Below are 21,058 nucleotides of genomic sequence, written 5' to 3'. Positions count from 1 at the left end.
AGAAAATCATCTACATCTGCTTTATTGACTGTGACAAAGCCTTTGACTGTGTGGATCACAATAAACTGTGGAAAATTTTGAGAGAGATGGGAATACCAGACCACCTGACCTGCCTCTTGAGAAATCTGTGTGCAGGTCAGGAAGCAACAGTTAGAACTGGACATGAGACAACAGACTGATTCGAAATAGGAAAAGGAGTACGTCAAGGCTGTATATTGTCACCCTGCTTATTTAACTTATATGCAGAGTACATCATGAGAAACGCTGGGTTGGATGAAGCACAAGCTGGAATCAAGACTGCCGGCAGAAATGTCCGCAATCTCAGATATCCAGATGACACCACCCTTATGGCAGAAAGGGAAGAGGAACTAAAGAGCCTCTTGATGAAAGTGGAAGAGGAGAGTGAAAAAGTTGGCTTAAAGCTCAACATTCAGAAAACAAAGATCATGGCATCCGGTCCCATCACTTCATGGCAAGTAGATGGGGAAACAGTGGAAACAGTGGCAGACTTTATTTTGGGGGGCTCCAAAATCACTGCAGATGGTGACTGCAGCCATGAAATTAAAAGATGCTTATTCCTTGGAAGAAAAGTTATGACCAACCTAGACAGCATATTAAAAAGCAGACACATTACTTTGTCAACAAAGTCCATCTAGTCAAGGCTATGGCTTTTCCAGTAGTCATGTATGGATGTGAGAGTTGGAGTATAAAGAAAGCTGAGCACCAAAGAATTGATACTTTTGAACTGTGGTGTTGCAGAAGGCTCTTGAGAGTCCCTTGGACTGCAAGGAGATCAGACTAGTCCATTCTAAAGGAAATCAGTCCTCAATATTCATTGGAAGTACTAACGTTGAAGCTGAAACTCCAATACTTTGGCCACCTAATGTGAAGAGCTGACTCATTGGGAAAGACCCTGATGCTGGGAAAGATTGAAGGCAGGAGGAAAAGGGGACAACAGAGGATGAGATGGTTGGATGGCATCGCCAACTCAATGGACATGGGTTTGAGTGAACTCCAGGAGTTGGTGATGGACAGAGGGGCCTGGCATGCTGCGATTCATGGGGTGGCAAAGAGTCGGACACGATGGAGTGACTGAACTGAACTGAAGAAACAACTAGGCAGATGAAATGGGCCTCCTTGGTGGCTCAGATGTTAGAGAATCTGCCTGCAATGCAGGAGACTCAGGTTCGATCCCTTGGTCAGGAAGATCCTCTGGTGAAGGAAATGGCAGTCCACTCCAGTATTCTTGCCTGGAAAATCCCATGGACAGAGGAGCCTGGCAGGCTACAGTCCATGGGGTCACAAAAAGACAGACACAACTGAACAACTAACACATAGGCAGATGAAAAGACACAGTAATTTCAGTGAAAAGTCCATTAGAAGGAATCAACAGGTTCCTCTGCGTCATTTGGTCTACTATCAGTGAGCTGAAAAACTGAGTAGCGGGAATCACTGCCTTTGAAGAAAGAAAAGAAAATGAAAACAAGTGAGCACAGCTTAAAAGACCCTTGGGAAAACAGCAAGTGCACTAATGTTTGCATTTTAGAAGTCCCAGAAAGATAAGAGAGAGAAAGGACATAGAGAACATATCTGAAGACATAATGGCTGAAAACACTCCTGACCTGGGAAAGAAACAGTCATCCAAGTCTAGAAAGTATAGAAACTAGAACATTTTCCCACACTATACATAAAAATAAACTCAAAATGGATTAAAGACCTAAATGTAAGATCTAATAATATAAAACTATTAGAGGAAAACATAAGCAGAACACTCTGACATAAACTGCAGCAATATCCACCTCCTGGAGTAATAAAAATAAAAGTAAACAAATGGTACTTAAACTTAAAAGCTTTCAAAACAAAGGAAATCATAAACAGACAAACCATAGAATGAAAGAAAATATTTTCAAGTGGAGCAACTGACAAGGGATTAATCTCCAAAATATAAAAACAATTCATATATCTCTATATCAAAAAACAAAACCCAATCAAAATTCAGCAGAATATCTAAATAGGCATTTTTCCACAGAAGACATGCAGATGGCAAAAAAGCACATGAAAAGTTGCTCAACATCACTAATCATTCAGTTCAGTCGCTCAGTCGTGTCCGACTCTTTGCGACCCCATGAATCGCAGCACACCAGGCCTCCCTGTCCATCACCAACTCCCGGAGTTCACTCAGACTCACGTCCGTCGAGTCGGTGATGCCATCCAGCCATCTCATCCTCTGTCGTCCCCTTCTCCTCCTGCCCCCAATCCCTCCCAGCATCAGAGTCTTTTCCAAAGAGTCAACTCTTCGCATGAGGTGGCCAAAGTAGTGGAGTTTCAGCTTTAGCATCATTCCTTCCAAAGAAATCCCAGGGCTGATCATTAGAGAACTGTAAATCAAAACTATAATGAATTATCGTCTCACACTAGTTAATGTTCATTTTCAAGAAGTCTACAAACAGTAAATGCAGGAGAAGATGTGGAGAAAAGGAAACCCTCCTACACTGGCAGAGGGAATGTAGCTGGTAGCCCCTATAAAAAATAAAACTATCATATGATCGAACAATCACTACTACTGGGCATATATGCAGAGAAATCTTAATTCAAAAATGATACATGCACACCAATATTCATTGTAGCACTATTTATAATAGTCAAGACGTAGAGACAAGTTAATTGTCATTGACAGAGGAGTAGTTAAAGATGCGGTATATATACAATGAAACATTACTCAGCTGTAAAAAGAATGAATATGCCATTGTAGCAACATGAATGGATCCAGAGATTATCATACTACGTGAAGTAAGAGACAGAGAAAAGACAAGTATCATATAATATCACTTATATGTAGAATCTAAAAAAAAAAAAAGACACAAATGAACTTATTTATAAAATCGAAACAGACACACAGACTTTGAAAACAAATTTATGGTTACCAAACTGGAAAGGTGGAAGGAGGAATAAATTAGGTGTCTGGGATTAACACACACACACACACACACACACACACACACACACACACTACCATATATAAAACAGATAATCAACAGCACCTAATGTATAGTGTGGGAAATGCTACTCAATATTTTGTAATAAACTATATGGGAAAAGTCTGAAAAAAAGATGGATATTTGCACATGGATAACTGAATCAATTTGCTATACACCTGAAACTAACAATCATATTTTAATACAAAATAAGAATTAAATGTTTAAAAAGGATAATCCTCATATACTGTTAGTGGTAATATAATTTGTAGCCACTGTGGAAAACAGTGTGGAGGTTTCTCACAAAACCACAAATAGAACTATTATACTACCCAACAATTTCACTCCATGGTATGTATCCTAAAAAAAAAAGAAAAAAAGACACTCATTTGAAAAGATACAAGCACCTCAATGTTCACATTGGTGAACACCTCACCTTCACACCTCAATGTTCACATCAACATGCCCTGGTGGCTCAGTGGTAAAGAATCTGCCTGCCAATGCAAGAGACGCAGGTTTGACCCCTGGGTTGGGAAGATCCCCTGGAGAAGGAAATGGTAAGCCACTCCAGTATTCTTCCCTGGGAAATCCCATGGACAGAGGAGCCTGGAGAGGTACAGACCATGGGGTCGCAAAGAGTCAGACGCAACTTAACAGCAGCAACAATAACAATGTTCATGGTTATATTCACAGCATTATTTACAATTGCCAAGACTTTGTGAAGCAACCTGTATCCAGCAACAGACGATGAATGAAGGAGACGTGGCGAGCCACATAAAAATCAAATAATAAAATTTTGCCATCTGCAGCAACATGCATGCATGGATGGACTTGGAGGGCATTATGCTAAGTGAAATGTCAAATGGAAAAAGAAAAGTGGTGTAAAATATCACTCACATGTGGAATCTAAAAATGCAAATTAGTGAATATAACAAAAAAGAAACAGACTCAGATACATAGATATATCGGACAACCTAGTCATTACTAGGGGGAGTAAGAAGGGTGGAAAGACCACAATGTAGTGGAAAAATGGGATATTCTGAGAGTATATGAAATTGTGTGTGTGAAACTTTGGAAAAGTGTTTTGGAAAAGCGTTTTGGAAAACTGTTTAATAGCATTATAGAATTTAAAGACACTTTCATTCAATAAAAAATAAAATAAGAAAGATATTCTGCTCTTTTCCAGTTATCGCGGCGCAGGGAACTATGAGCAGCAAAGTCTCCCGCGACACCCTCTACGAGGCAGTGCGAGAAGTCCTGCACGGGAACCAGCGCAAGCGCAGAAAGTTTTTGGAGAGGGTGGCGCTTCAGATCAGCCTGAAGAACTATGACCCTCAGAAGAACAAACTTTTCTCGGGCACCGTCAGGCTTAAGTCCACTCCCCGCCCCAAGTTCTCCGTGTGTGTCTTGGGGGACCAGCAGCATTGTGATGAGGCCAAGGCTGTGGATATCCCCCACATGGACATCGAGGCACTGAAAAAACTCAACAAGAATAAGAAACTGGTCAAGAAGCTGGCCAAGCAATATGATGCCTTTTTGGCATCAGAGTCTCTGATCAAGCAGATCCCCCGAATCCTGGGCCCAGGCCTGAACAAGGCTGGCAAGTTCCCTTCCTTGTTGACCCACAATGAGAACATGGTGGCCAAAGTTGATGAAGTGAAGTCCACGACCAAGTTCCAGATGAAGAAGGTGCTGCGTCTGGCAGTGGCTGTTGGCCACGTGAAGATGACAGATGATGAGCTTGTGTACAACATCCACTTAGCTGTCAACTTCCTGGTATCATTGCTCAAGAAAAATTGGCAGAATGTCAGGGCCGCCTTGTATATTAAGAGCACCATGGGCAAGCCCCAGTGTCTGTACTAAGGCACAGCTTAATAAACCATACTAAACCATCAAAAAAAAAAAAAAAAGATATTCTGCTAATGTCCTCATTAACCTCGGCATCATCCATATGATAATCATCATAATGACTGATAAATCTAATGGGGTTATCAGGATAATAATTACACAAGATTATTCAAATTTTCCTACATGTTTGAAATTATTCATAATATAAAGTTGGGGAACAAATTATTGAGATACTCCTATAATAGTGAACAGCTGCACTATGCACAAGTTGAGAAGGAGAGTTTAATTTGTGGTCATTTGTTCCTTCCACCAATGAATTTTAGGCAAGTCAGAGGAGATGTTGTGAGGCAAGCATTAATTTGGCAAAAGCAATTAGCTACTAGCAAAGTTTATTGAACAGTTTTATTGTTAAGTCTTAACTAAAAAAGATACATTTCAAGATTTGATTAAATATAGCATTATCTGTGAGAGGGAGGACAGAAATAAGGAAAATAAAATTTAAGAGGGAGCACGATGAAGATGGCAGAGGGGTAGACACAGAGCTCATCTTCTCCCACAAGTACATCAAAAATATAGCTACATGTGGCACCTGATATATGAGCACCCAAATACATAAAAACTAACAGACCTAAAGGGAGAAGTTGACAGAAATACAATAGTAGGAGACTTCTACACTTCACTCACATCAATGGACAGATTTTCTAGACAGAAAATCCATAAAGCAACAGAGACCCTAAATGATACAACATTTAGGTCAGTTTGACTTACCTGATACTTTCAAAATAAATAGAGAATTACCATAGGATACAGTAATCCCACTCCCGGGTGTATATCCAGACAAAAATATAATTGCAAAAGATATATGTATCCCTATGTTTATTACCATACTATTCACAATAGCCCCAAACATGAAAACAACCTGAGTGTCTACTGGCAGATGAATGTATAAAGATGCGGTACATACATATAATAGAATATTACTCAGCCATAAAATGACTGATGTCATTTGCAGCAACATGGTATAACTAGAGATTATCATATTAAGTGAAGTCAGAAAGAGAAAGACAAATACCATATGATATCACTTAATGTGGAATCAAAAATATGACACAAATGAATCTATCTACGAAATAGAAACAGACTCAACTCACAGACTCCAAGGACAAAGGAGAAGCTGCAACAAATGATAGAGGTGCATTCACATTGACATCCAATCCCATATGCACTGTGAGGGGGACCCACAGACTGAAGAACAATAACAGCAAAGAAGTTTCTTGCACTGTTGCAGGGGCTCTAGGCCCCCACATAAGATTTCTTGACCTGAGGATCCAGCAAAGGAACTGGGAATACCCAGAGAATCCAACTTTGAAGGTCAGTGGATTTGATTACAGAACATCCACAGGGACTAGGGTAAACAGATACTCTTGGGAGGTACAAACAAAACCTTGTGTGCACCAGGAATCATGGGAAAGGAGCAGTGACCCCACAACAGACTGAACCAGACCCGCCTGCAAGTGTCTGAGGGCCTCCTGCAGAGATGTGGGTTGGTAGAGGCCTCCTGAAGGGAAGCAGGCGCTGGCAGCAGCAGCACTAGGAGGTCCATGTTGGTATAAGTCCTTTTGGGGGTCGCCTTTAGCCCCACCATAGAGCTTGTGGACTCTAGGACTGGGCCACCTCAGGCCAAACAACAAACAGGAAAGGAGCACAGCCCCACCCATCAGCGGAAACTGGATTAAAGATTTACTGAGCATGGTCCTGCCCACCAGAGCAAGAGTTTTTCCCCATAGCTTGTCCCTCCCATCAGGAAACACTCACAGGCCTCTTAGCCTCATCCATCAGAGGGCAAAGAGAAGAAGTAAGAACTATAATTGCACAGCCTCCAAAATGAAAACTGCAATCAGAAAAAGCAAACCAAAATGATCACATGGGTCACAGCCTTGTGTAACTCATTGAAGCTATATGCCACGCAGGGCCATCCAAGACAGACGATCATGCTGTAGAGTTCTGACAAACATGGTCCGCGGGAGAAGGGAATGGTAAACCACTTCAGAGTTCTTGCCTCGAGAACCCTGTGAATATGAAAAGGCAAAACCATGCTCTGTTTTTGCAAGCTGACCTTTAGAGACTTGAGTCAATGGGCTCCCTGGCATTCTGGTTGGGTTGGGTTGAGCTAATGAGAGACTCTGCCAAACACTGAAGGGATGGGTTGAGAGTGAGGTCAGGGTTTTTAGTGAGATCAGCTCCCTCTCTGCCAGGCTGTTGATTGGTGGAGTTCCATGAAAAGCTAGCGCTCTGTTGGGTAATCCCCTCCTACAGCTGCAGCTGCCCTCATCAGGTTCCAGTAATTCCTCCCTCTCCCTTCCTTTTCAGGGATGGGATGGCCATGGCTCCCTGCCCTTGCTAGAGCTAGCATGCTTCATCATCCCATAATAGTTCCTTTATTTAACTTTCCTCAATTACACAATTTGACCTTGTTCCTGCCAGGACCCTTATTGGTACAACCTAAAACTCAACAATTTCACTCTTAGGCACACACTCAACAGAAACCAAAGCAGGAATGCTTTCCAGGAGACATGTTCAAGAATGTCCGCAATACACTTGGCACATATCGGTAATAGCAAAACAGAAAACAAGGAGGGGTGGGATCAAAGCTAACTGTGATATATTTGCAACCTAATATTATACAAAAGTGAAAACTAACCAACTGTAAGACATGCAGCAACACAGATGAGTCTTAGTAACCAAATGTTGAGGAAAACAGTTTGAAGCAAGCCATAGAAGGCAAACTAGAGCACGATAACCTTCTATAAAACTGAGGATTATTTATATATGCTAAAACATTTTAAGAATGAGGCATGACCAATGCCAAATTTAGGACTGTGGTTAGCTTTGAGAGAGAGGAAAAGGGTAAGATTAGGATAGACAAGGAGGACACAGGTAGGTTATTAGGATTACTGTCTTGTTATGAATTAGATGGCAGATTCAGGGGTGAAAATAAATTGGTTTAATAAAAACAAACCTATAATTTACTAATGTTAAAACATGAAAGCAGGTTTAGCAAGTCTAGATCCAGGTGAAGAGTTTCAAATTTATCCTCTAATCTTCTGAAGTTTTTGAGCAGAAAAGTGACATCCCTGCACATTTATGTTAATCTGCTGGGTGCAGACAACAGTAGAAATTCAGAAGTTAGCAATGGCATTCTGGTCCTGGAATCACAGCAGGAGCATCAGAAGGAACAAGAAACAGGGCTAAGTGTTGCTAGTATTCTTGGTGGAAACACAGAAGGCCAAAACAAAGGAAGACTGAAGTAGGAGGCCAAGAGTTAATTTCCCAGGATAGGTTTTTCGTCAGAGAATTTTGAAGCCAGAATTTTCAATATCATCTTTTAAGGAGACATGAAGAATTTTAAATTTCAGATGCTGTCTCTATAAGTGGCTAAATTTATGCTAAATAAACTGAATGGCTTTATTTCTTGGGCTCTTCCCAGTCTTACTGAATGGGAATTGAATTCAAGGGTAACGTGACACCATAAATCGCCAGTGAGTTTTAGCTACATCTGCTAGATCAGTTATGTCTAGCTGGCTGATGCTACTATCCAAATTTGGGTGTTTTTTTGCATTTTTGTTTCTAAGTGAGAAGAGTACCATTAAAAGATATAAAGGGCCTTCCCAGCTGAAAAACTGAAAGAAACCCTATTTCAAATAAGTTGTCATTGCTTGAATGTCAATCGTCCTTAAATTTTGAACATACTTTCATAACCAAGATTTCTCTTAAATCTTTAAATGGTATCCTGTTTGCTACATTCGACAAAAACTAATATCTTATTAGTGAATTCAATCCTGTGGGTTGAGTTGTTAATCCCAGTACTCTATTTATACAACTTTTTTCAACTTTATTTCCTATTTTTATCTCGTCCTTCAACTGCAGTAATAGTCCAGGGTTGCCTATTTTTAGTGCACTCAAGTACCACCAGGCAGAAATGCTTTAACACTTCACTGTATAACCACGGCAGTCCTAGGCTGCAGCTTCCCTCGTAGCAGGCGGCCTGGGCTTATGTCATCTGTGTCTTGCAACTTAAAGGGTGAGTGTGAATTTTCCTATTTGCCCAAAGAATACCTGTGCTGTGGCAAGAAGCAAAAAGAGCAATAAAATATTTTGATGACCCTGTATTTGAGAGGAGACCTCAAAAATCTTGTCTAAAAACGGGCCAAAGGTCAAGTAAATCATTTTTAGTAAACCTAGGACTTTGATTGTGTCCAGGATTGATTTGGGGAATCCTTGTATAAGAATTGTTTTATTCTTTAAGAAAAAAAATCAGAAAAAAGCCTGACTTCTTGCAGAATCTGACCATTTTCTTTTTTAAACCCTTATGAGCAGTCTGTGGAACAAGCTGACCTTCATTTAAATATGAGTTTACAATCTGCCTCAAATGTCTGGGTAGGGCCAAAATGCCGAGCGTACTTAGAGGTATCTGGTTAATATTACTGCAGATTATCCAAATCAGCTCCCTCCTAGAAGGCTGAGACTTGAATGAGAAGATGTGACTGTAGTTGTGACGTGGAGCTTCTGAGCGAGACGAGGACAGTTGGATGATGGGGTTGTATGTTTCCTCCTTGGCACTCAGGCTGTCCATGCCATCTGCTGCTGAATGGAAGAGACAACTGGGCTCCCCCTCAACAAACCTTGGCTCATGCTCTCCTCATTTTTTCTCAGAAGAAAATGTCTTTATTAGGACAAAGGTCTCTGGAGCATCGCAGAGATTTATGCCTCAAGAAATGTAGCGAACCATTGGGAATTAGGATTGCTTTCTTGAAACTGTGTGCGTGTGTGTGTGTGTACATGCTAGTCTCTCAGCTGTGTCTGACTCTGTGACCCCATGGACTGTAGCTCCCCAGGCCCCTCTGTCCGTGGGATTCTCTAGGCAACAATACTGCTGTGGGTAGCTATTCCCTTCTCCAGGGAATCTTCCTGACCCAGGGATGGAACCCAGGTTTCTCGCATTGCAGGCAGATTCTTTACTGTCTGAGCCACCCTTTTGAAACTTTAAATGGTCATAAAGCAATGAGAAGTGGGAAAATAAATTATTCTGAGGATGCCTGCCCAACACAATGGTCCTGATGTGAAATTCCATTTGCTACTCACTTGAAAGTGTATGATTAATCCTAAAAATATCAAAGATTTTGAGACTCAGTCACCATGGAGGGTGTGGAACAGCAAAATGAACTGTGGTTCTCTTGGTTGCAAACAAGCCAATGACACATGAACATTTGGAGAGATGTTATTTCCACGTGATATTATTCATGTTGTACTTCCCTTAGCACTGAACAATTGTAGCTTAAAGTTATTTATCCAGTTGTTTACTATTTTTCAATTACTAACTTGTTCTCCATGATGGAAAAAAATCATACCTAGTTTATCTTCCATCCATAGTCCATAACACAACAGCAGCAGTTAACATTTTGCCCTGATCATATGATCTTCTAAATGCTTTGACATTAATTCTTTAATCTAATAATAGATATTTTTACTTCCAATCTTACAAACAAGGACACTAAGGAACAAATTACCAAAAGACCACAACTAGCAGGTAGAAAGCCAGAACATTAACCAGGTCCTCTGACTTCAGACTCCCCATTCTCCTATATTACCTGTCATATTATGCAAGCGATAGGTATTGGTTAAAAGCATGAATGAGCAATTCAGTAAATAGCTTTTTAAAATCTTGGCTAAGTGAGACACGGATCATTTGAATTTTTCTTTTCTCTCATTAGAAATATTGATCCGCCTCTCTACAAATGTAAGAAAATAGTGATAGCCAATTGTATTGAGACCTTAATAATGACAATAACCTAACTTCAATCTTGATACAACTATTGTAGAATTCCCTCAAATTCTAAAGAGACAGGAAATTTGAGTAATTGAGGTTAAATTTACTCAAAGCTGTCTTGATGTCCACTAAAACATATTCTGCCAGAAGTATATGCAAATACATTAGGAAGCACAGAAACCTTTGATAGTATTTGTAAAAGTGGTTTACAAACAGAATTTCTATAAATGAGTTTGTTGATTTTTAAAATCCTCATCCCTACTCTTTAAGATATAGCTCTAATTAAGTCACCACCTCTTCCAGGGCCTTTGATTATTCCCTCTATAGAGAAGGACTCCAAATGGTCACTTTCTCCAGACTTCAATTCACTGTATATTTTACACTTGGCTTAATTACTACTTGTCTTCATTTTAAAAGATTTTCCAGGGGAATGGATGAATTTCATTGTTTCAAAAAATTCTTCAAGTATAAGAAATAACTCCGTTGGTAAAGAATTTGCCTGCAATGTAGGAGACTCAGGTTTGACCACTGGATCAGGAAGATTCCCCTGGAGAAGGAAATGGCAACCCACTCTAGTATTCTTGCCTGGGAAATCCCATGGACAGAGGAGCCTGGCAGGCTACTGTCTATTGGGTCGCAAGAGCTGGATACAACTTAGCAATTAAACGACCACCAATGAATACATTAGAGAGTTTCAAAATTCTACTTCATGATAAGTACAGTAACATTTTACTGAGGAGAGATCTTACTGCTTTTGTTAAAATTAGTTTCATTCAGGAGTATGTAGGGCCTCAGACCCTGGAGAAGGAAATGGCATCCCATTCCAGTATTCTTGCCTGGAGAATCCCATGGAAAGAGCTTGGCAGGCTACAGTCCATGGGGTCGCATACAGTTGGACATGACTGAGAGACTCAACAGCAAACAGGGCCTCAGAAGGAAAGGAGGCTTGCATTCTGGACTGGAACACCAGAGAGCTGAATTCTAGGCCTGTAATGCTACTAACTTACCAAGAGACCTTGCCCAGGCCATTTAATTTCTCAGAACCTCAATTCCTTCATTAGTAAAACGAAGATTCTATGACACGACCCTTATCGCTTCCAGAGAACATATACTTTTAAAATAAATTACAGAAGTACTATGAATTTAATAGTAACATTCTAAAGGAGTCATTTTTAAGGGGAAAGAAGACACCATTCTTTCTTTAAATGTAGGGTCCATCTAAGTGATACTGTTTCTCTGTGAAGAAATAGAATGAGCTATGGTGAGGTGACTTTTGCAAATGATCTCATTCAGGAGGTACCGAGGGGACAGAGACTTGTCATTGCCAAGTAAGTCACATTTAAATTCCCTCAAGCCTTGAGAAATAATGTAAGGGAAAGTGCAAAAATAGCACAGTCATTCCTCTGGACCAAGTCGACTCCGAGGCCTCCTGAGAGTGCTGCAGCTGTGTATTCATCTATATGCAAAGAGAAATGATAAGAATCCTCTATATTTGGCATATGGTGCTCTTCTATGCACCAGTGTGCTTGCCTATCAGTGTATTTTATGCTGAGCCTTTCAGTAAGGAAAGATCCACCATGCACACTGCCGCACACACAGCTACATATATGGAAGATGCTTTATTTTTCCCTTGCAATATGGAAAACTGCAAGAGCACACAGCCACACTGAACCAACCAGAATGAAACCGGAGGCAGCTGTATCTGATTGAAACTGTGGAGAGAATTGAGATTGACAGAGTTGCACGGCTAGAAGGTTAATGAGTCCATAGTCCTGCCTCCAGGCAGAACTGTCCTGACCCATTCCAGGCAAATGACAGCTCAGCCTCTCAGAAAAAAGAAAAAAAAGAAAAAAACTTCATAAGACACTTCGGTAACATATTCCATTGTCTAAAATGTCCTTATCCTCATAAAGTTCTGAAAGCAATACAAGTCCACACTCCTGTTTAAGCTCCCTGTTGACAGATATATAGAATAATAAAATTGACGGAAACATCGATGATGAGAGCCTTTGAGATGGGTCACAGAACTGGTTATATCTTCTCAAAGACCTCAGAGAAGGGAATAATCAGCACATCCATGGACTCTGGTTCTAGTTACAGTAACATTCTGGTTCTATTTATTTTCTATAAATCAGATCTAGGATTTATCATACATCAATAAGTGAAATTTTGCTTTGCAATTCATACCAAGAATCATAAGTTTAGCAAAAACTATCCAAACCGAAACATGTAATCGAGAAACAGGCTCTTACGCAAAAAAGCAAAGGAAGCACAGACTGGCAGGCAAATAGACAGACCCATATTTACTTACCAATGTTGTTCTAGTATTCCAACTTACGGATCTGCTCTTATGTATACTGCTCTTATAGATGGCTGCCTCATGTCTCTGGGCGCTAGGAACGATGAAAGTGTTGGTGGCACTATATAAAGATCAGTGTAGGCCACTGGCAGAGCAGGGTTCAAACCTCAAGTCTGCTGCCTGTCCTCTGGGTGACTGAGCAGGCTGCCAAATCTGATCCTTACTGCCCCTACCTGTAAGGGGAACTAACTATACCTATTTCACACTGGTCTTGGATGATAAAATGGGACAATGCTGGTAAAAGCACACAGGACCTAACGGGCAGTAGAGGCAGTGTTAGTTGACCCTAACCACGAATCTGATGTGCCCCATACTGCCTTTCTTGCCTCTTCTCCATTCGTTAAAAGTTCTGGGAGTGTGGGGCACACCTGCCTCCTCTGAGTGTCACCAGGCTGTGTCTCTGCTTTCATTCGGTCTCTCCTCTGTTGCTGATCCCCATGCAAATTCAACAGGGGCTTTCCCTTAGAGGTATTAGGGGTAACAGCAAGGAGACCCTGTGATGCCAAGCTCAAGGTGATGCTGGATGTTAACTTGATTTTAATAAAATCTGTGTATGTGATGCTTGCGCTAAGAACAAGTAGATGGAATTCAGATTCTAAAACACTATATTCATTTTTAGAAAGCTGTAATAGAACTGCTTTGTGCAAAAGATAAAAAGACTGATTCAAAGATAGACTTCCTTTTTGGTTCACGAGAGTGAGCAATAAGAGGAACTATTATTCATTATGAAACAGAAATTCATTATGAAACAGAATCTGAAATATATTTAAATATGCAAAGTCTCATATTATCAGAGAAATATGCTCTTACTACATAAAACAGATAGAAGTACCCACTCCAGTGTTCTTGCCTGGAGAATCCCAGGGACGGGGGAGCCTGGTGGGCTGCCGTCTATGGGGTCGCACAGAGTCGGACACGACTGAAGCAACTTAGCAGCAGCAGCAGCAGAGGCATTTTAAATCATCACTCCAACTTTATGATCCAGAAACCACTGATATTTGAGTACATTTTCTCTTCTTCTGCACATATTCTGACAGGCAGGACTGCTTTTAAGTTCTGCCACTTCCTAGTTGGCTGGTGTTGGGCATACTACTTGTTTCTTTAAGCTTTCATCACTGCCTCTGAAAATTGGTATCAACTCCACAGTTATTGTGATGACTGATAAAATAAACATATGAAGCACTTAGCATTGTGGATGGTACATAATAAGCATTCAGTCATGACGGCTATTGTAATTCTTCCCTTTGTTATGTATTACTTTAAATGAAAAAATGACAGTTGGAGAGGAAATGAAGGTCACTAGTAAGCTACTCTTGAGCTTGGAGCCAGCGCAGTACTGAAAGATTTCTTGTGTAACAACAACAGAGACAATTTATTCAATGTTTCATTACGTGCTTCTAGACACTAGGATATCATTAATATAACGGATTCAATTCTTGTACCAGTCCCGAGACAAGTGGTACCACTATTTTCATTTTACAAATGAGCAAAATGAATCAAAGACAGGTTAAGTAATATGCAAAATCTCATAGCTAAGTGACAAAGCTAGGGTTTGAATGCAATCCATCTAGTTCCAGGGTCCATTCTTATAAACTGCTGGGTGGTAAGCCCTGTATTTGCCCAGCCTTAAGACTAAAGAAAAAGCCCAGAGTAAGCGACAGAGACATCAATGGTTTAAGGGATAGAGGGATCTTATAAGTAAGGTTGTACAACCTACTGTGCACAGACGGTGGGAGGGACATGACAGCAGTCTTCACTGCTCGGGGAAGAAGAGGCTAACATTAACAGGGGGGATTGATGTCAGGTTGGCTTAGTTACCAGAGAGACCAGCACCTGGGCCAAGGGGCAAGCACTGCTGCTGCTGGTAAGTCACTTCAGTCATGTCCGACTCTGTGCGACCCCATAGATGGCAGCCCACCAGGCTCCGCCATCCCTGGGATTCTCTAGGCAAGAACAGTGGAGTGGGTTGCCATTTCCTTCTCCAGTGCATGAAAGTAAAAAGCGAAAGTGAAGTCGCTCAGTCGTGCCCGACTCTTAGAGACCCCATGGACTGCAGCCCACCAGGCTCCTCCGTCCATGGGATTTTCCAGGCCAGAGTGCTGGAGTGGGGTGCCATTGCCTTCTCTGAGGGGCAAGCACACAGGCTGTTAATTAGGCCATATAATTAAGAGAAGTAGTCATGTGAGAGAAGCAGGGCCTGGTTAAGCAGAAAGCAAGAGAACAGCCATCTTGAGCAGCCTGACTATAGACTCATCCCTGCACACATGCATAACTCTAATAGTCTGCGTCCACCCATCTTCCTGGATACCCCTGGAGTCAGGTATGTAGAGGTACATGGAAACCATATACCACACATACAGAATCGACAAACTGTAGCTAAAGAGTATCGAGAGGCCAAGAGATGGACAATTTGGAGGTCACATGCTTATCAAGTCAATTTTTCATGGAAGTCCAGAGAGGATGACACAGTCATCTCGCTTTAGCAACTCAGCAATCATACTTGTTTTGCAGTGAAGCCACCTGTTCATGAACAGATTCCCTCTGCTCAGACTAAGGATGAAGTGCAAGATGTTTAACAGGCACAATACAGGGGAGATCACGACCACTAAGCAAATACAAGCAGTAACAGCCTTCTGAGACAACGTCAGCCCTGCCTGTGGTTTTCATCCTGGCCTGCAGGGCCACCTCGCCTGTCCACTCACAGTGCTGACAGTTGGTGCTGAATACTGGAGAAGCGACGTGACAGACCCTATGGTAGCGTAAGGGTGCCTTTCTCCGGTAGAGAGCCTGGAGTAGTTGCTTTACTAGGTGGGGCCCAGCAGGAGACAGGTGAGATCCGTAGCAGCAAACTGAAACCACCAAGGCCTTACCTGCCAGTCCCAGGGCCATTTTACAATGTGTTCTTCTGGGGCTAGATCTTGTGGCAAGGGCGAAAGCAAGTTAGTGTCCTGATCAATAACCAGCAGTCATCCTTTGGCGGTCAGTAGTCGAACTCAGATTGCCTGGACCAGCTGCTTGTGGGTCAACACGGCAACAGAGGTGTGATGGGACCACACATGGGGAGAAAGGGTTTCCCGTCTCACGAATTAAGTAGCCCGGCAGAAGTGGGATTGTAAGGAAGGTGGAAATACCAGTGTAGGTCATTTTTATTGGCCCATTCCTGAATTCATGATCAAGAAAAGTGGATCCCTTGGTTCTCATTAATGTGTACAGTAGCGGGGTGGCGGGGTCTCTCATGCATAGCTATTCTAGATTCCAAATAATGTTTTTGGGTTGCTAGATAACCAGGCTAGGCCTCCTGTAATGTCTCCCACCTGGTATATGGTAGGCTACATTTAGCTGCTGTTTCATCACACTGTGTCGTCGCTCTGCCCTTTTGCATAGCTGGGACCTGAAGCCCAAGAATGCTCTAATTATTCTGCTATTGTCACAGGCCCCTAACAAAGCCTTCCAAGTAGCCAGCCATTCCAATTTACAAGCCTGTCCCTGAGTTAATATCCCTAAAGCCTGTGTCTGTAATTGCTTAGGGGTGGTGCGTTAATGGTATGCTCAACATAGTTGGCAAAGAATCTACCAGTAATGCAGAACACCAAGATCCCCTGGAGCAGGAAATGGCAACTCCAGTATTCTTGACTAGCAAATCCCATGGACAGAGGAGCCTGGCAGGCTACAGTCCATGGGGTCACAAGAATCGGACATGACTTAGTGACTAAACCACCACCGCCACCCCTAGAAAACAGCCAGGTATATGAGAACCCAGGTCCTGCATTTTATCTGTATTCATCAGCCATTCCTGTGCACAAGCATGGGGCTGCTACTTTTCAACCGGCAAGAGATTCTGAGTTTAACAGGATTTCATCGACATAACGGAATAAAAAGCCACCTTTCATGGTAAACAGTGGTCACAGGGCTCCACATGCTGGGGGTGGGGGGCTACCCTGCAGCCTTCATTCCCTGTCCTTATTTCCCAACATCTTGATATTTACAGGAGTTTTCTTGGCCATCAGGCTGGCTCACCAATTGTTGGGCTGCAAGTGTTGTTCAGTTCAGTTACTCAGTTGTGTCCGACTCTTTGTGATCCCATGAAATGCAGCACGCCAGGCTTCCCTGTCCACCACCAACTCCCGAGTTCACTCAAACTCACGTCCATTGAGTCGGTGATGGCATCCAACCGTCTCATCTTGTTGTCCCCTTCTCCTCCCACCTTCAATCTTTCCCATCATCAGGGTCTTTTAAATAAGTCAGTTCTTCGCATCAGGTGGCCAAAGTATTGGAATTTCAGCTTCAGCATCAGTCCTTCCAATGAATATTTAGGACTGATTTCCTTTAGGATGGACTGGTTGGATCTCCTTGCAGTCCAAGGGACTCTCAAGAGTCTCCTCCAATACCACAGTTCAAAAGCCTCAATTCTTCAGTGCTCAGCTTCTTTATGGTTCAACTCTCACATCCATACATGACTACTGGAAAAACCACAGCTTTGACTAAGACGGACCTTTGTTGTACTTGCCCAGTTTTAAGACTGAAGAAACAGTCTGTAGTTAAGACAGAGACACCAATGGCTTAAGGGACAGGAGCTCTTACTTGTCTGAAGTGAAGTCCTGGAGCAGCATCCCACTGTGTGCTGTGTGAGGCAGCCAGCAAGCAGGAAACGTTAGCAACCTTTGCTACCTGGGGGTGGGGGTGGGGGTGAGGAAGCCTCCGTTTATAGGAGAATTGATGTCAGGTTGGCTCAGTTACCAGGGAGACCAGCAGCTGAGGCAAGGGGCAGCACGCAGGCAGTTAATTAGGTTCCATGATTAAGAGGATTGGATATTCATGTGAGAGAAGCAGAGCCTGGTTGAGCAGGGGGGCTTACAGAGGCAACAGTTCTCTGGTTGAGCAGAGAATAAGAGAACAGCCGTCTTGACTGGCCTGACCATACATAAATGGATATAGAAGAGTTTAATATTGAGCAGATATTTTTGTTCATGTTGCAGTTTAAGTCAAATGCTCTAAAAAACCTTAATTTTTTTTTACAATTTAATTGCAATTAATTAGAAAAGGACCAGATAGATAACTACCAGGAAAAGAATTAGATAGATGCCCTATTCTTTAAGAAAGAATGTTTTGCAATGTTCCCAAGTGACTTATTACACCCATCCAGAGAAGTTACAGGGCCTCAGAGTTGATCTGCCTCTTCTGAAACTTTGTAGGTAGCTAGAAATGGTTAGGCAGCAAGCAGTGTTCTTGGAAAAATAGATTTGTATTACCCTTGGAAACAGACTGTGTTGCAAGAAAGTTTTTGGCATGAAAGGAGACTGAGTATACACAGTTGTCTCTCAGATGGTGTGGGTTTGGAAACATAAGTGGACAAGCCAAACCCTTTAAGTCTTCCTTTTCCTTTGAATTGAATTCCAGAATGTGTTTTTTATATTACTATGTAGCATTTGTGTTTATCCTTATTTATTCCTGCATAATATTTCTTTGAGTGGATGTAACAACAGCTATTGAATGAAAACAAGAACCCGCAGTCATTCCAAACTGACTAAGTTAAAAGTTTCATTCTTTTCATGTTCATCTATTCTTTTCATGTTCATCTACTTATCCCTTTTGGATAGTAGAGGAAAAAAAAAAATCCCAAAGCATGTGTGTGGTTAAATGATAAAGCAAAATTGCTGTCAACTTTTGGAGAAAATGGATATGTTCAGATACTGCTGATCAAAGTATAAATTGGTATATTCCTTTTAGAAAACAATTTGGCAACATTTACAAAGTGCACTATAAATGTTCATAATATTTGGCACAGCTCCTCCTATTCCTGGGAATTTATCCTAAGGCAATAATTAAAAAGAAAAAAAAAACCATAAATGGAGAGAGAATTCAAATATAGTGTCAATTATAAATAAAACCTAAGGAGCATACTGATTGTTCAACAATAGAGAAATAGACAAGCAAACAACATGGAATATTTCATTCCCTCAAATAATGATAAATATAAACTGCATAATAACATAGAAAAACAGCATGTTAAAAATCAGAGCACTAAATGGTCTGTTTACTTTGATTATACCAGTGATGTGAATAAACTAGAAGGTTAACATTGAATAATGGAAGCAATGGTGTTAAAATAGGAATAAGGATTCGGTGATTTTTTTTTTCTTTTTAAATTTCTTAAACTGTTGCTTGAGATATGCAAAAGAATATAAGATAAATAATGGAGAGTTTTCTTTGCCATTAGAAGAATAGATAGAGCTTTCTCTTCCTATCCCCAGTGACAGAAACCAACCAAACATACCAAAACTGGAAGCAAACAAACAAAGATTTAAAAAACTCCTTGCCATTCACCTCCAAGGAAAGCAATTATGTTTAGAGCTTACACTTCTGAAATAGCCACTCTGGTGAGAAAAGAGACTGAGAACAATCTTCTGGAGTAGGGTCTTCAATTTGCAGTGAACTTTGAGATCTCTTACTCTTGGACTTCCCTGGAGGTTCAGTGGTTAAGTATCTGCCTACCAGTGCAGCGGACATGGATTAAATCTCTGGTCCAGGAAGATCCCCCAGGTCTCGGGGCAACTAACCCCATACTGCACAACTACTGCTGCTGCTGCTGAGTCGCTTCAGTCGTGTCTGACTCTGCGCGACCCCACGGACGGCAGCCCACCAGGCTCCCCCGTCCCTGGGATTCTCCAGGCAAGAACACTGGAGTGGGTTGCCATGTCCTTCTCCAGTGCATGAAAGTGAAAAGTCAAAGTGAAGTCCCTCAGTCCTGTCTGACTCTTCGCAACCCCATGGACTGCAGCCTACCAGGCTCCTCCATCCATGGGATTCTCCAGGCAAGAGTACTGGAGTGGGGTGCCATTGCCTTCTCCGCCACAACTGCTGAGACCATGCTATAGGTCTGTGTTCCACAAGAGAAGCCACCTCAACGAGTAGCCCGAGCTCTGCAACTAGACAGTAGCCCCCACTCAGGGCAACTAAAGAAAGCCGGTGAACTGCGGCAAAGACCCAGCAGAGCCGGAAATAAATAAATAAATGGATACATACATACATAAATAAAAGAGATCATACCCTTCCTGCCTCCCTCTTTCCTTCCCTCCCTTTCTTCCTTTTCTTCCTTCAACTACAGCAGATGTTTATATTGCTCCTTTCTTCTTTCCTCTTACAAATTTCTTTTCAATATGGCTTTAAGGCTCCCTTTTCAATACTTTTTACTAAATTTTTTTTCTTTACCTCCCATCTTGATATAATTATTTTATCCTTTATTTCTATATGTTATTTACAGTTAATTCACTAATGCACCTTTATTCTCACCCTATTTTGTGTGTGTGTGTGTGTGCTTAAAGATATCCTGGCTGACTAGCTATAATTTCATTTTCAATAGTAGACATAAATAAAGGTTAATTCAACTCTAGCCCTTAAACAGCTCTTCATGGTTAAGTGGTTGTGGCTAAGTTTTATGGTTATGGTTAACTTTCTTAGAAGAACTAAACAACAATAGCTTCATGTCATTAAGAACATCTTCTAATGATTCCCATCTTCTATTCAAATTCTGTTACGAACAGAGTAAATGCTTTAAATGTCTTTATATTAGGTTGGTGCAAAAGTAATTGCTGTTTTGCATTGCTGAACTTTGCTGTTTGACGTGGGAATACATTTTTAAACACCTGTGGTTATGTTATACATCATTTTAATGCCCATTTCTCACTTTATGTTTTCCTTCTAATGACATTACTTGCTGTGTATATTTATCTTAGACAATAGAACTGATGTTAGACAAAAAACAAATTTGAGTGTTTTTTTTTTTTTTAAATTCGCGTTCAAAATGGGTTGTAAAGCAGCGGAGACAACTCGCAACATCAGCAACACATTTGGCCCAGGAACTGCTAATGAACGTACAGTGCAGTGGTGGGTCAGGAGGTTTTGCCAAGGAGATAAGAACCTTGAAGATGAGGAGTGCAGTGGCCAGCCATTGGAAGTCGACGGTGACCAACTGAGCGGATCATCACAGCTCATCCTCTTACCACCACACAAGAAGTTGCCGAAGAGCTCAGTGTCGACCATTCTTCAGTC

The 21,058-nt window shown here is 41.5% G+C and overlaps 1 long non-coding RNA gene and 1 pseudogene across 1 annotated transcript in view; one reads left to right on the top strand and one right to left on the bottom strand.

Moving 5' to 3' along the window:
• Positions 1–21,058, bottom strand: part of LOC102181440 — a 77,036-nt gene that overhangs the window by 21,616 nt on the left and 34,362 nt on the right. The gene's annotated exons all lie outside the window — the stretch shown is intronic.
• Positions 4,167–4,869, top strand: LOC102181167 (annotated as a pseudogene).

This window comes from Capra hircus, chromosome 2 (assembly GCF_001704415.2).
Source record: "Capra hircus breed San Clemente chromosome 2, ASM170441v1, whole genome shotgun sequence".
NCBI classification, from domain to species: Eukaryota; Metazoa; Chordata; class Mammalia; order Artiodactyla; family Bovidae; genus Capra; species Capra hircus.
Note: the sequence above shows the minus strand (reverse complement) of the source record. Positions and strands in the feature narration are given on the sequence as shown.